Consider the following 15,962-nt stretch of genomic DNA (forward strand, 5'->3'; position numbering starts at 1 on the left):
GGTCGGTCCCGGCGCTCTCCGGCGGCTCCGCTCCCAGTGGTCCCGTAGGAATTCTCTACCCGGGAGCTGGGTTGTGGTGCTACAAGAAGGGGGGGTTAATGGGGCATGGGGGGGGGAATGGGGAGGTGGTGGTGTGGGATGGGCTGCCAGGCTCGGGAAGCAAATGGGTTGGGGGCTTCTTGGCTGTGGGGCTTGGAGACCCTCCTTGTGCGCACCCCTGGAGCTCAGCATCGGGGCAAGGTGCTCCAAAGGCTCTGAGTGCAGAGACACCCCAAAAGTCCTGGATGTGGAGATGCTCCAGAGCCCAGGGTGGGAGACACCCCAAAAGGTTTGGGTGCAGAGATGCTCCACAGGCTCTGAGTGCAGAGACACCCCAAAAGGTTTGGGTACAGGGGTGCTCCATAGGCTCTGAGCGCAGAGACACCCCAAAAGGTTTGGGTGCAGAGATGCTCCACAGGCTCTGAGTGCAGAGACACCCCAAAAGGTTTGGGTGCAGAGATGCTCCATAGGCTCTGAGTGCAGAGACACCCCAAAAGTCCTGGATGCGGAGATGCTCCAGAGCCCAGAGTGGGAGACACCCCAAAAGGTTTGGGTGCAGAGATGCTCCATAGGCTCTGGGTGCAGAGACACCCCAAAAGTCCTGGATGCGGAGATGCTCCAGAGCCCAGGGTGGGAGACACCCCAAAAGGTTTGGGTGCAGAGATGCTCCATAGGCTCTGAGTGCAGAGACACCCCAAAAGGTTTGGTGCAGAGATGCTCCATAGGCTCTGAGTGCAGAGACACCCCAAAAGTCCTGGATGCGGAGATGCTCCAGAGCCCAGGGTGGGAGACACCCCGAAAGGTTTGGGTGCAGAGATGCTCCATAGGCTCTGAGTGCAGACACCCCAAAAGTCCTGGATGCGGAGATGCTCCAGAGCCCAGAGTGGGAGACACCCCAAAAGGTTTGGGTAGAAGATGCTGCAAGGACCTTGGTGCAGTGATACCCCAAATGTCTTGGGTGCAGAGATGCTCCAGAGACCCTGAGGGCAGAGATACCCCGAAACTTTTGGGTGTAGAAATGCTCCAAGGGCCTGGGTTTAGAGATACCCCAAAAGTTTTGCATGTGGAGGTGCTCCAGAGACATTGGGTGCAGAGATACCCCGAAGGTTTTTGATGCAGGGATGCTCCATGTGTCCTTGGTGCAGATACCCCGAAAGTTCTGCGTGAGCAGACTCTGCTGAGACCCTGGGTGTGCGACACCCCAAGTGTTTTGGGTGCAGAGACCATCTGCTGGCCCTAGGAAAGGAGATGCTCCAAGGATACGGGGTATGGAGACTGCAATGGTCCTGTTCCTGGAGACCATTTAAAGAGCAGAGACACCCCAAACTGTGGGTGCAGGGACACCCCAAAGATTTTGACTGCAATGATGCTCCAAAAGCCCTGAACATGGAGATGCTCCGATGGACCTGGGCACACTCAAAGGATCCCATTAACCAGGACACCCCCAAAGGCCATGGATATTGGGGTACCCCAAGTGTTGTAGATGCAGGGATGCTGCTAAAGCGCTGCCAACAAGGACTCTGTATAGGTCCAAGGTGCTTGGGCACCCCAACAGCCCTGGGTGCAGAGCTGTCCCACCAGGCCACCACAGCACATTGGGACCAGTATTGGTAATTTCATCCAAGCAAGGAGGAAACCACTGTTTAGAGCCAAACATTATGGTGATGGGTCCAAATTCCTTCAGGAATTCTGCCCCCCCCCACAAGCCACAACACTGCTGGAGCCCTTGGGGACACCGGCTGAGACCTCCCCACTTCATTACACACTAGGGTTTATGAGCACTCTCACTGCTGGGTTCATCTGTTGTAAGCATGGCCTGAAGGGCTCCTATGATGGATGGGCTTTAGGGGTACAGAGCATCTGCCACCCCCATCCTGCCTCAGTTTCCTCAGCCCTCTCACAACCTGTAGCTCCCCATCTCAATATGATGCTCCCGGCATCTTCCAGAGCCATCCCAGCTCAGGACCAAAGCAAAGCGACAGATTGATGAGCTGAACAGGCTCAGCACCGCACACTGCACCAGCAGCAGTGGGGAGATGCAGGATGAGGCCCAACTGTTGGCAAGGGGATTTGTTCCCCTGTTACAGCAGTGGTATTATTCCAGCAGGGGAAATCCCCAGTGGGACGAGAAGCTGGAGGTAATGCAGCATCCTGTCAGGGCAAAGTGGTACCCAGGTGCAGGCAGGATGCACCCCACTGCATCCATTACCCCAGCAAAACCTCATCCTGTGGGGCTGATGTTGCTTTAGTCTCCATCCGTTCTCCATGGGGACACCCCTGCTGCACCCCGGCCTCATCCTGCCTCCCCCAAGATGCTCAGCACCCTCAGGATCACGATGGGAATCGGGGCATTCCCCACCATCCAACGCCTCCATGGTGTAAATCAGCATCGAGGGGGGGGTGGCAGCGATGGCTTCAGCCCCTCCATCACCCTCTCCGGGTGGGAGCATCCCTGCAAACCCCGGGGGCGTCAGGCTGAGGATGAGGATGGAGCCACCGTTGCCATGGCAATCGCGGTCCAGACCCTGCAGGTACCAGGTTCTGCTGGGCGCACACGTGTCCAAACATGACGCATCCATGCACCGTCCATACACCCCCCCCCCCCAATCCCACATCCCCCCCTTTTCCTCTCCATCCCTAGACCCCCCCCATTCCCCATTCCCCATCCCTTTCCCCATCACCTCAGTACCACCACGACCGCCACAACCCTTGTCCGGCAGCTCCTCGGCTGCTCCTCCGAGCCCGGAGGAGGCGAAGGCCGCGTCGATGCCGTCCCCGATGTCTCGCATGTCCTCCAGCGCGATGGTGAACTGCGCCAGAGTCCTCACCATCTGCAGCATGCGGGTCCCGGGGTCGGTCCGTCCCACGCGGCCCAAGGAATGAAAGATATCGAAGAGATATATACACACACACACAGATCTCCCCTTTTAGGAGCTGGAACGCCGGGATGCAGCAAGGAAGGGGATAAAGCAGAGGAGCTATTTATATCAATAGGGTTCTGTGTGCATGTACATATATATAGGGAAATAGAGGTATCCAAAGCCCTCCCGCAGAGCGGCAGCAGGATGCGCCCGTGGCCGCACGCGGGTCCCCGGCCCCGGGTGTTACCGAGGCACGGGCAGAAAGGAGCAATGGGAGACGGAGGCTGAGCCGTGCCCACACACGCGCATGGATGCAGGCAGGGCCGGATCCTGCTGGGAAGATGCTGTTGGAGAGGCTTTGATGGAGGAAGATGTTGCACTGAGGTGGGGGGAGCGATGCTTTCTTGGGGCGTGGGATTTTGGGGTTGAGGGGGATGCAGAGATCACACTGAGTTGGGGTGCTCAGCATCCTTGGGGGTCTCCATCCCCATCAATGGAGGGGTCCCTGGGTACCGTGCCCCCCTCCCCCAACATTGCAAACAGGGAAGCCTGCTTCTCCCCACATCATCACCGCAGCACCCACATCCCTGCCTGCGGGATGATGCACCCTGCCCGGATCCATTTGTACCGCTCCCCTCCGGCTTGGTTAATTAAATGCAATTAGCCGCTCAGCCCGTTGCCACAGCAACGGCGTGCAGCAGGGCTGCTTCCTCCCGTTGCAGCCAGTACATTTCCTCTCGGTAATGAGGATGAGGAGCATCTCACCCCGGCGAGAGTGCACCCATCCATGGGCGCAATGCTGTGCCACCATCTGGCATCCCCCCGGCACCCTCCATGGCCGAGGACGTTCAACTCAGTGCATAGAATGGGAGGGGAGCTGCAGCAGCCTTACATACACTCTGGCACTGGGATCAGGGAGGAGGGTCCCGCAGCACCCGGTGTGGGCAGGATGGGTGCCTGCAGTGCACCCGGTACAGCTAATTGCATTAGGGGTAATGAGCTGTTTGCAAAGCAGAGGCTCCTGCAACTTCTTCTGCATCACCATGGTCATCCCAGAACCATTTCTGCTGCAGTCCCAGACCTGTCTAGGCTGCAATCCCAAATCCATTTGCATTGCAATCCTAAACTTCTCTGGGATCCAGTCCCAAACACATGCCTGTTGTAATCCCAGGCCCATGTAGGTTGCAATGAGCTGCAAGCTTGGGTCAATCCCAGACCCATCTGGGTGGCAATCCCAGGATGTTCTGGGTTCCAATCCCAGACCTATTTGGGCTGCAATCCCAAACTCATTCCAATTGCAACCCCAGGCCCACCTGTGTTGCAATCTTAGACCCAATTGTGTTGCAATCCTGGGCTCTTCTGGGATCCAGTCCCAGACCCGTTTCTGTTGCAGTCCCAGAGCCAGCTGGGTTGCAAACCTGAGCCCATTTGGATTCCAATCCCAGTCCCACCTGGTTGGCAATCCCATGTGTGTTTGAACTGAAACCCCAAGCTCATCTGGGTTCCAGTCCTGGACCCATCTATTCTCCAGTCCCAGAGCTGAATGGGTTTCAAACCTGGGTCCATGTGGGCTGCAGCCTTGGACTCATTTAGGCTGCAATCTGGGGCCCATGTTTTCCATTCCCACTCCCATTTGGATTGAACCCCAAGCCCAGCTGTGTTGCCATCCCCAGACCCATTTCTGTTGCAGTTCTGGACCCATCTGGGTTGCAACCCTGATGCATTTGGGTTGTAATCCTGGGCTGTTCTGGGTTGGAACCCCAGACCCACTTGATTCACAATCCTGGGTCCATCAGTGGTGTTATACTGGGCTCATTTAGATTCCAATCCCAGACCCAGCAATCTGGCTGCAATCCCAAACCCACCTGGGCTGCAGTTCTGGACCCATTTGGCCTGTAACCCCAGAGCAATCTGGGTTTCAATCCCAGACCTACTTGGTTTGGAAGCCTGGGTCTGTCTACATTGCAATCCCAGACCCATGTATCTGCAATCCCAAACCCATTCCAGTTGCAACCCCAGGCTCATCTGCACTGCAACCCAGATCCATCAGGATTTCAATCCTGGATCCATTTGCATTGCAATCCCAGTGTCATCTGGGCTCCAATCCCAGACCTGTCTGGCTGCAGTCCTGGACCCATGTGAGCTGTAGTTCTGGACTGATTTGGGCTGTAACCCCAGAGCCATTTGGGTTGCAATCCCAAACCCATTCCTGTTGCAAACCCAGACCCACTGAGGTTGCAACCCCAGGCCCATCTGCACTGCAATCCCAGACCCCCTTGGTTTGCAACCCTGGGGCCGTTTGTATTGCAGTCCATGGCTCATACGCATTGCAATCCCAGATGCACTTGGTTTGGAATCCTCAGACCATGTGTGTTGCAACCCCTGATCCATTTGGGTTGCAGTCCCAGACTCATTCCCATTGCAATCCCCGACCCATCAGGGTTGCAAACCTGGGTCCATCTGCATTGCAATCCCTGACCCACCTAGGCTGCAATCCCCATCCCATTCCCATTGCAATCCCCATCACAACCCCCACCAACCCCACCCACACAAACCCCACCACAACCCACCCACCACCAACCCCACCCACCCACAACCCCACCCACACAAACCCACCATTGCAATCCCTGACCCATCAGGGTTGCAAACCTGGGTCCATCTGCATTGCAATCCCCGACCCATCAGGGTTGCAAACCTGGGTCCATCTGCATTGCAATCCCTGACCCATCTAGGCTGCAATCCCCATCCCATTCCCATTGCAATCCCTGCCTCATTCAAACCGCAGCCCTGGCCCCTGCGTCGCTGTGACGCTGCTGCAATGGTGACTGGCTGCTCCGCCTGCAGCAACGCCCTCCAGCATTCCCATGGGAATGCCTGTCCCCGGGGCGAGCAGGGGGATCCCTCCCTCTGCACAGGGTCCTTCCCACTCCCCCAAACACCACCTTTGAATGGATCCTTTCGTTTCACACCGCATCTTCCCGCGGTGGCATCGCGAGTAGATTCTCTGCTGTCTACTATTAAGGTTGAGCTTTCTCCCGATGGATTTAAAAACCTCTCCCAAACCCACCCACCCTCTTCGGAGGCTATTGGAGGGGGAAAGGATGGATGGAGAAGGGTTAAATCCACCGCTGCCTGCACCGAGGGGCCCGACGGACACCATCCCGCATCACCCAGGAAAGGAAAAGCCGGAGCGATGCCGGCCATTCCCGTTGGCCGCCCAGCCCGGACCCCCCCTACACGCGGCCCGCAGCCCACAGGAAATTCCTGGGAGTGTTTGGCCGCTCCAACAGCGCTGCCTATTTTTAGGGCCGTCTAAAATACGAGCGGGTTATTTTTAGCCCCGCGGCTCTTTGTAAACACCTTTAGGTTTCCTTTCGGACCAGCCTTTTGGTTTCGGCAACCTGGGTGTTTCCTCCCCTCCCCACCACCCCACCCCAAACCACCCAAACCCTCCTAGCGAAAGCATCCCGATCCCTTGGGATGGAGCCAAAGGGCTCACACCCCCATCCCAAAGGATGTGGCAGCATCGCGAGGATGCTCCTGAAAACCTGGTCCAGCACTGGGGAACTGGGGGTTCAGCAGCACCCCAAACCTGGGATAGGGGGCTCAGAAAGGAGGGTTTCCCCCAGCTTTTCCATCTGGCATTGGGAATACCGCCCTGCTTGGCCTCCTGAAGAAGCTCTCCCAGCTGGCTTGTATTATTTCTTAATAAGCCTCTGGGTGCAAATCCATCATCTTCATTTTCCCTGCCTGGGCACGGTGATGCAGGAGGAGTTTGAGCATCCCTAGGGATTTGAAAGCATCTTAAAGGGTTAAAAACAGGACCTGGGAATTGTGTCCTGCTCCCATCCCCTCCAAACAAAGAGGCATCAATAGAGAAAAAAAAGTCCCAAACCCTTAATTTTTGAAGAAAAATTGAATTGGGGGGGTAAAAGGAGAGCAGGGATGTGCATCCATGAGGAATCCCAGCCAACGCAGCAACATCAGCCTTTGAGGCCAGGCTGAGACCATGCACACATCAGTGCAAGTAATGATGCGATGGGAACTGGGTCACTGGAGGCAGGGAAGCGCAGGAGGGTGTCACACATGCTGTCATCACCCAGTCTGCGATGCTAAAATCACATCCCAAGGGAAGGGGGAATCTCCTTATCTGTTGGAGACACAGTTTCACCCCAGATCCCCTTCCTGGACCTGCAGCACGCAGCATCTCTCTGAGGCCATTGGTGTGATGAGTTGTGCCAGGGCTCAGCCACAGGGGAGTTTGACTTTGAGACCTCGTTTTGGGGCAAAAATCTCCTGCTTTACAGAAAACCTGGAGTGTTTTGGGCCGTTTTGGGCCATTTTGGGCCATTTTGGGTAGTGGGACTTGCCACTTGGGGCCTTCCCACAGCTGCTGAAGGAGGAGCTAATCCTGCTTCAAGCAGAACTATTCCCAGCCCTCCAAAGAGTGCCAAAATGGGAAGAATAAATAAATACAAGTTGCTTCTCCCCCAGTCAGCTCCTGATGCTCTGCACTACTAGATGGGGGAGGGGGGATTCTCTAGTGTCTCGTAGTAGGGTTGTGCTAGGAGCAGCCTGAATCTCAGCACCTCGAGTCCCCCATTCCCAGTTTGGAAGGAATTGGAGGGAAGTGGAATTTCTGCACCTTCTCTTTCCCTGGACGCTTCTTCCCAGGGTAGATCCCACTAGAGGGAGCTGGGATATAGCTGGGATGTAGTGGGAGCCACTGGCCCATGGGGCTAGTCCTCTGCCCCAGGGAGCATGCAGTACATAATGAATGCTCAAGCTTAATGCACCCTTAGCTTAATTTTGATCAAACTCCTGGAAATAAAAGATTTGGAAACAAAACCAGAGCTGCTTCCATCCATCCCAAGGTGACAAACAGCAAAGAGCATCATCCCAACACATAAAACTCGCTCGCACAGCTGGAAAAGCCCCTGGATGGTACCTTGGGTACCAGTCACCTCCATCCCTAGGCAACAGTAAACTCCGTTCCTGATACAAGCCACCTATCCCTGGTACTAGTCCTCCTCATCCCTGAGTACCAGTTTCTGCATCCCTGCCAATGTCACTCTATCCCTGGGTACAAGTCCCTCCATCCCTGGATACAATCATTTTTTTTCCAGGATATGTCACCCCATCCCTGGGTACCAATCACCTCCGTCCCTGGTACCATCCACTTCCATCCTTAGGCACCAGATACCTCCATTCCTGGTTACCAGCACATCCATCCCTTGTCTCAGTCACTGTCATCTTTGGGTACCAGTCAACCCATCCCTGAGTACCCGTAATCTCCACCACTGATAGGAGCCCCCACCATCTGTGGGTACAAGCCACTTCCATCCTTGGGGACCAGTCACAAATATCTCCCGGTTACCAGCTACCTCAAACCCTGGGTATCTCAAGGAACCTCCATCCAGCCACTGCCATTCCTGACTACCAGTCACCTCCATTCCTGGGCACTAGTCATGACTATCCCTTGGCACCAGCCACCTCCATCCTTGGGAACCATTCATGAATATCTCCTAGTTACCAGCTAACTCAGTTCTTGGGTACCAGCCACATCCATCCCTGGTATCACCCACTGCCATCCATGGGTACAAGTCTCCCCATCCCTAGGCACCAGCCACCTCCATCCCTTGGTACCAGCCACGACCATCCCTTGGCACCAGCCACGACCATCCCTTGGCACCAGCCACCTCCATCCTTGGGAACCATTAATGAATATCTCCTGGTTACCAGCTACCTCAGTTCTTGGGTACCAGCCACATCCATCCCTGGTATCAGCCACTGCCATCCTTAGTTACAAGTCACCCCATCCCTGGGCACCAGTCAGGACCATCCCTTGGCACCAGCCACGACCATCCTTTGGCACCAGCCACCTCCATCCTTGGCTACCAGCAAACCCATCCCTTGTATTGGCCACTGCCATTCCTGGGCACCAGTCACGATCATCCCTGGACACCAATCATGACCATCCCTTCAGTACAAGCCACCTCCATCCCTGGACCCACGAGGCCCCATGTCCTGCAGAAACCACTCTCCACATCCCAGGGAAGCACCAGGACCCGTGTTCGAGGTAGGGTGATGCTGTAGAGCATCACATCCGGGGCTGCATCCCTTCCCAGCCCAGCCACTCAGCTCTCCCACGGGTAAGAAAAGCTGGAGCCGCTTTCCAAAGCGTAACTTCTTGAAAGCAATGAAGAGCATAAATCAGCAGCTCTGATTCAGCTCCACTTCAGTTACTAATAATATTCCCCTGTTTATTCGCAGTCCTGGGGCTGGAGATGTTTGCTTTTCCCTCGGTCGTGGTTTTTCCCAGGCTCCCAGCTCACAGAGGAGCCTTGATTTGTTCAGGGATGCTCCCATGGAGAAACCCAGCACCACAACCGCCTCCAGGACAGGGAGGAAGAGGAGGAGAAAGAGAAAGAGGAGGAGGAGGAGGAGGGTGGCTTCAGCCCCAAACGGATGCGCTGAGAATTGAGTTGTTTTCCCTTCTTTGACTTCTCGGCTGCCGTGATTCATCCCAGAGGACACGGCCTGGCTGCAATTCTGCTTTTTAAGTGTGAGAAAAAAACAGGAATAGCAAATAAAGGAGTTGGAGCAATCTTTGCAGGGTGGGGTGGAAGGATGCTGGGAATCCCGGTGCCATCCTGGTGACCGGCAGTGCTGGGACCGGTGCCGGTAGGATGGGGAACAGGGAGATGGCAGGAGCCTCATTTCCCACAGCAACAAAAACTCATCCTCTAAATGCATTGTGGGGCTTTTCCCATGGGGTTTTCACTTCAAATTAGGGTTTGCATCACCAGTGCTGGGGTGTGAGGGGTTCTCTCTCCTCTTCCCCTCCCAATACAAGGCACAGATTCACGCTGGTGCATCTCAGAGCATCCTCCCTGTGCTGCTGGCAGCATCCCATGGATCCCCCCTCCCCACGTCCCACTCTCACCCCACCTATGATGCTCACCCCACCTTACACACACATCCCTACCATCCATCCCCTTGCAGAACCCGTGTTGCCGTGGTCCAGGGCGCAGGGGGGGCTTCCCAGCCCCCCCTTTGCATGGAGCCTTTCCCGAGCCCTGGAGCAGCTTTCACCAAATATGGAAGGATTTTTTTGGCCTCCGGTTTTCGGCACGCAGGCCACGGCCCAAGAGTGCAGCTTTCCAGATGCTGAGGTCAGCCCTGCTCTTCTCTCCCCCTCCTCCTCCTCCTCCTCCTCCTCCTCCTTCTCTGCTGCCTTCCCTAAGTGCTGGGCCCTGCAATGCTACCCCCTGACTCATCAGCATCCCTGGATCCTCACCAGCATCCTCCAAAAGCACCTAAAAAGCAATACTTACTGGAACTGGGGGGGGAGGAGAGGGAAGCCAAGGAGAAGGGTGACTGATGATGGCATCCCTCAGCAGCTCTGCTGGGTACCAGTCTGGCACATGGGGGTATGAGATGCCCCTGTGGTGTGGATCCAGGTGAAGGGAGTACAAGAAAACTTGGGGTACCCAGGAGGGCACTGGTTTGGCACCCCGGGGGTGATGGGCAACAGATGATGGACACCAGGAGGTGATGGGCATCCAGAAGCCAATTGCTCCAGGAGCCATTGGGCATCAGAAAGGGATTGGTACCCACAAGATGATGGGCACCAGGATTCACTGGGCACCAGGAGCTGATGGGCACCCAAGAACCAAAGGGCATCAGGAGCTGATGGGCACCTGAAGCCGATGGGAAGCAGGAGCCAATGGTCACCGGGTGCTGATGGGCATCCAGGAGCTGATGGGCACCAGGACAATGGGCACCTGAGGGCCAAAGGGAATCCAGGAACTCATGGGCACCGGGGTGCAAATGGGCATACGGATCCATTGGGCACCAGGAGCTGCTGGGCATCAGGAGCTGATGGGCACCCATGTGCCCATTTGGGCCCATAATTCCAGGGGCACCAAAACCTAAGAGATATCCAGGAGCCAAAGAGCATCCAAGAGCTGATGGATGCTCAGAAGCTGGTGGATGCACAGCAGCTACCCTGGAGCCCATGGGCACCCAGGAGCTGATGGGCACCAGGACCTGGCAACCAAAGAGCTTACTGGCGCCCAGGAGCTGTTGGGTACTGAGAAGCCAACAGGAAACCAGGAGTCCATGGGTATCCAGAAGCCAATGGGCAACCCATAGGTACCCAGGAGCTGACAGGTTCCCAAGATCCAATGGGTATCAGGAATCCATGGGCACTAAGAAGCCAATGGACATCCCATGGGCACTCAGGAGCTGATGGGTGCCCAGGTTCCAATAGGTACCAGGAGTCCACAGGCACCCATGAGTCAACAAGCACGAAGCAGTTCATGGACACCCAGGAGCTAACAGTCACCCATGAGCTTAGGGGCACCCAGAGTCCATGGGCACCCAAGAACTGATGGATGTCCAGCATCCAGCAGGTACCCAGGAGTCCATGGGCACCCATGAACCCACACGCAACCAAGAGCTGTGAGACACCCAGGAGGTGATGGGCACCCAGGAGCTAACAGGTACCCAGGACTCCACGGATACCCAGAAGACAATGGGCATCCAGAGGGCACAGGGATGCAGGAATGGATGGATTCCCATGATCCAAGAGGTACCAGAAGTTCATGGACACGCACAAATCCACAAGAAACCACACAATGACAAGAACCCATGAGCTGATGGGCACCAGGGATCCAACAGGTACCAGGAGTCCATGGGCACCCAGAAATGCACAAATAACCAGGAGATGATGGACAGCCAGGAACTGACAGATGGATGCTTAGGATCCAACAGGTACTAGAAGTCCATGGACACCCATGAATTCACAAGCACCCAGGAACTGATGAGCACCCAGGAACTGATGGGCACCCAGGATCCAACAGGTACCCAGAAGTCCCTGAGCAGCCAGGAGCTAATGGGTACCCAGAAGCTGATGGGCACCCAGGTACACACAGCAGTCCATGCGCAAACAGGAACATCAATGGGTACTCAGGAACTAATGGGCACCCAGGAGCTGATGGACATCCACATGCCAACAAGGAACCCATGGGCACCCACAAATCCTCAAGCATGCAGGAGCTGATGGGCACCCAGGAACTGATGGGCACCCAGGAACCCCACACAGCCCACTCCATGCCCCTGCTCTGGCTCTTCTCATGCCCCCCCTGCATGTATCCATCACCTTGGCAGCAGCCTGGATGCAACCACCATGAGAAACCCCCTGCTGAGCCCACAGCAACCTCCATCCCCAGCATCACCCATGCTCCATGGACACCCAGTCCTGCAGCACCCCATGTTCAGGGTCCCCTCACCCAGCACGGCTGCAAACGGGGCAGCAGGGCGCTGGGGGGGGACACCATGGACCTCTCCAGGAACGCCCACATCCCACGTCACATCAGAACAAGGCGAGAGGTGACCCCTTCCCTGCCATGTCATCGTCACAGCAGCACCCCAGGGTGAGCGGGAGAAGGGGGAAAAGGAAAGGGTGTTTCAGCATCTACTGACCTGCTCTGGGTTCGGATGACCAAGGGACGAGTCCCCTCTCCGCTTACTGAGGCTCTGAGCCATCTACATCCCATCTCACCAAGGTTTTGGGCAACCAAAAAGCCAGAAGGAGCAAACCCGATCCCCTACTGCTAGAGACGGTGTTTCTGCTGAGGGGTCAGGATGAAACCCTTCCAACCCCCAAAAAAAAAGCAAGAAGAAGGATGCCAAATCAGGGCAGGCCGACGAGTCTGCTGCTACTCCAGCTATAAAAAGCAGGAAACCATATCCCGGGCTCGGAGATGCCAATCTTCCCATGCAAACAACTCCCTTCTTGTTTTCTTTGGAGAGCACCGGAGGGCTCGGGAACAGGCAGTCACAAATAGCAACTCCATTGCAACGCCAAGGAACCGCTCTGCAGGCCCATGCGAGGATGCTGGTGTCCCCACGTCACGATGGGGGCTTCTCCTGAAGGGCCCCCGTGGTGGCTGTTCCCCCCAACTGGGATGGTGGCTTCTCCAGGTGGGATGTGGTGGTGGCAGTTCCCGTGTTGGAAACATGTCCCAGTGGCTCTTTCAGAGGTGGATGCTACCACAGATGTCCTTTTCCCAGCATACCCATGCAGGGATGTCCGAATGGGATTTGTTGGTGTTTTGAATGTCACCAGTGGGGTGGCCATTCCCAAGAAGGGGCATGCCCAGGGGCTCTGGGACATCACAGGACATGGGGGCACACAAGCCCAACATGCTCCTACCCTCAACCCTTCTACCCCTCAAACTAAAGAGATTCAACTCACTATAAGCTATATAAGGCACAGGGGGACACGCAGCCTGGGGACAACCCTGTCTGCACCCAGAAGAGGTGGTCACAGAGCAACTGGTCCCCACGCAGGCAGGAACTGGGCAGACTGGGACCAGTCCCCCGGAAGCTGAGCAGCTCCAAGAGGAGCCTGCACCAAGAGCAAGTTACTGGAATATCTTTCCCCAGATGCTGATTTTTGTTCTCCCTCCCATTGGCCGGGCCACAGTTCCCAAAGACCCAAAAGCAAACATGCTATTTTTAGAGAAGAGTTCATTTACTGGAGCCATTCCCTTTGAAATTCCTCACCCATCCTCTCCATGGAAACCGAGGGAGCCCGGAGAAACAGCCCCACTGGGACCAACCATCAGAGCTTTAAAAGAGCCACGTTGAGGGAGAGGGGGTGGAAGTGGCTGATTTTGCTTCTCCGGACACATCCTGGCCTGGAAACACCATGGTGGAAATCTCAGCACACTTGGTTTAGGGGGTTCTGTCTGTGCAAGTTGGGCTTGATGCCTTCAAGAGGAGATGGCCTGGAAGACGGACCATGTCCACCCTGGAAAGCATGTGTGTATGGCTAGTGGGGACTCTTGTTTTGGATGGGTGGTGGAGAGAGGTGGAGGGGATGGCTGGATGGGTGTATGGAGATGGATGGAGATGGGAAGAGATGGATGGAGATGGATGGAGATGGATGCACACGGATGGAGGTGGGTAGAGATGGATGGATGGATGGATGGATGGATGGATGGATGGATGGATGGATGGATAGATGGATGGCCAGACGGATATGGAGTGGAGAAGGATAAAGATGGATGGATGGAGATGGATGGATGAGTAGTTGGAGATGGGCAGATAGAGATGTATGTATGAATGGAAATGGGTGGATGGAGATGGATAAATGAATGGAGAATGGATGGATGGATGGATGGATGGATGGATGGATGGATGGATGGATGGATGGAGATGGATGGATGGAGATGGATGGATGGATGGACGGATGGAGATGGATGGTGGAGGTGGGTGGAGATAGGTGGATGGAGGTCGATGGATGAGTGGTTGGAGGTGAATAGAGATGCATATATGAATGGAAGTGGATGGATGGAGATGGATGGATGGATGGATGGACGGATGGATGGATGTGAGGAAGGGATTCTCTTCCCCTGCTTTCCAAGGGAAAGACCTGGGAGAAGGAGAAGAAACTCCATACAGACCAGACCCCAGTGCTGCCCAACTCTATCTTCCCTTCATGTGACAGCACCTTCTCCATCCTGAATTTAGAAGTCCATGCTGCAGCTCCAAAGCTGTGGGAACTGCCCCATTGGGACCCCCCTGCACCACAAAGGTGACAGAGCCCAGCAATGAAGCTGCAGCAAGGGGAGACCTCAGCACTCACCTCTGTGGTCCATCTCATATCACATAGGGATCAGCATCCGCAGGAAGCCTCCCACTTGGGAAACATCCCTGGGAAAGCTTCTGAATCCCGTAACCCCCTTGCAGTGATGAACTAACACCACAGCAACAAGACCTGGGAAGCTTTGAGGCTCCATCCCAGCTGATTTTCACAGGAGGGTACCAATGATAAAATCATAGAATAGTTAGGGTTGGAAAGGACCTTAACATCATCCAGTTCCAACCCACTGCCATGGGCAGGGACACCTCACACTAAACCATGGCATCCAAGGCTCTGTCCAACCTGGCCTTGAACACTGCCAGGGATGGAGCATTCACAACCTCCCTGGGCAACCCATTCCAGTGCCTCACCACCCTCACAGGAAAGAACTTCTGCCTTATCTCCAACCTGAACTTCCCCTGTTTCATTTTGAACCCATTACCCCTTGTCCTATCACTGCAGTCCCTAATGAACAGTCCATCCCCAGCATCCCTATAGCCCCCTATAGCCCCTATATATGATGCATGTGCACATCTCCTCATGCAGGGATGCAGGTGCACAGTGGCACTGCTGATCTCCAGGGATTTCCCTGTACAGAGATACGCATAGATAGCAGGACCTTGATGTCCCTATGTCCCTTTGCACGTGCACCCCTACATGTGCACCCTGCATCAGGGTCCTCATTGTGTACCCCTGTACGGGCACCCATGGACCAGGGACATCTCCATACACCTTTACACATGCACTCCTGCACCCAGGACCTCTCTATGCACCCCTCCTACACATGTACCCCATCACCAGGTACCTTCCTGTGCACCCTTGCACAAGAACCCCTGTGCCAAAGACCTTCCCATGCACTCCAGCACTGCAGACCTCCCCTTGCAGGGATGCACATGGACACCAGCACCAGGGATTTCCCTGTACAGGGATGCACATGGACACCAGCACCAGGGATTTCCCTGTACAGGGATGCACATGGACACCAGCACCAGGGATTTCCCTGTACAGGGATGCACATGGACACCAGCACCAGGGATTTCCCTGTACAGGGATGCACATGGACACCAGCACCAGGGATTTCCCTGTACAGGGATGCACATGGACACCAGCACCAGGGATTTCCCTGTACAGGGATGCACATGGACACCAGCACCAGGGATTTCCCTGTACAGGGATGCACATGGACACCAGCACCAGGGATTTCCCTGTACAGGGATGCACATGGACACCAGCACCAGGGATTTCCCTGTACAGGGATGCACATGGACACCAGCACCAGGGATTTCCCTGTACAGGGATGCACATGGACACCAGCACCAGGGATTTCCCTGTACAGGGATGCACATGGACACCAGCACCAGGGATTTCCCTGTACAGGGATGCACATGGACACCAGCACCAGGGAT

The 15,962-nt window shown here is 55.5% G+C and overlaps 1 protein-coding gene across 1 annotated transcript in view; it reads right to left on the reverse strand.

The window, feature by feature from the left end:
* ARHGEF17 (Rho guanine nucleotide exchange factor 17) overlaps positions 1–15,962 on the reverse strand; it is a 41,206-nt gene that overhangs the window by 14,874 nt on the left and 10,370 nt on the right. The gene's annotated exons all lie outside the window — the stretch shown is intronic.

This window comes from Neopsephotus bourkii, unplaced genomic scaffold, assembly GCF_033783945.1.
Source record: "Neopsephotus bourkii isolate Nb327-2 ecotype Australia unplaced genomic scaffold, CSIRO-AGI_Nbou_v1 NB_580, whole genome shotgun sequence".
Taxonomy (NCBI): domain Eukaryota; kingdom Metazoa; phylum Chordata; class Aves; order Psittaciformes; family Psittacidae; genus Neopsephotus; species Neopsephotus bourkii.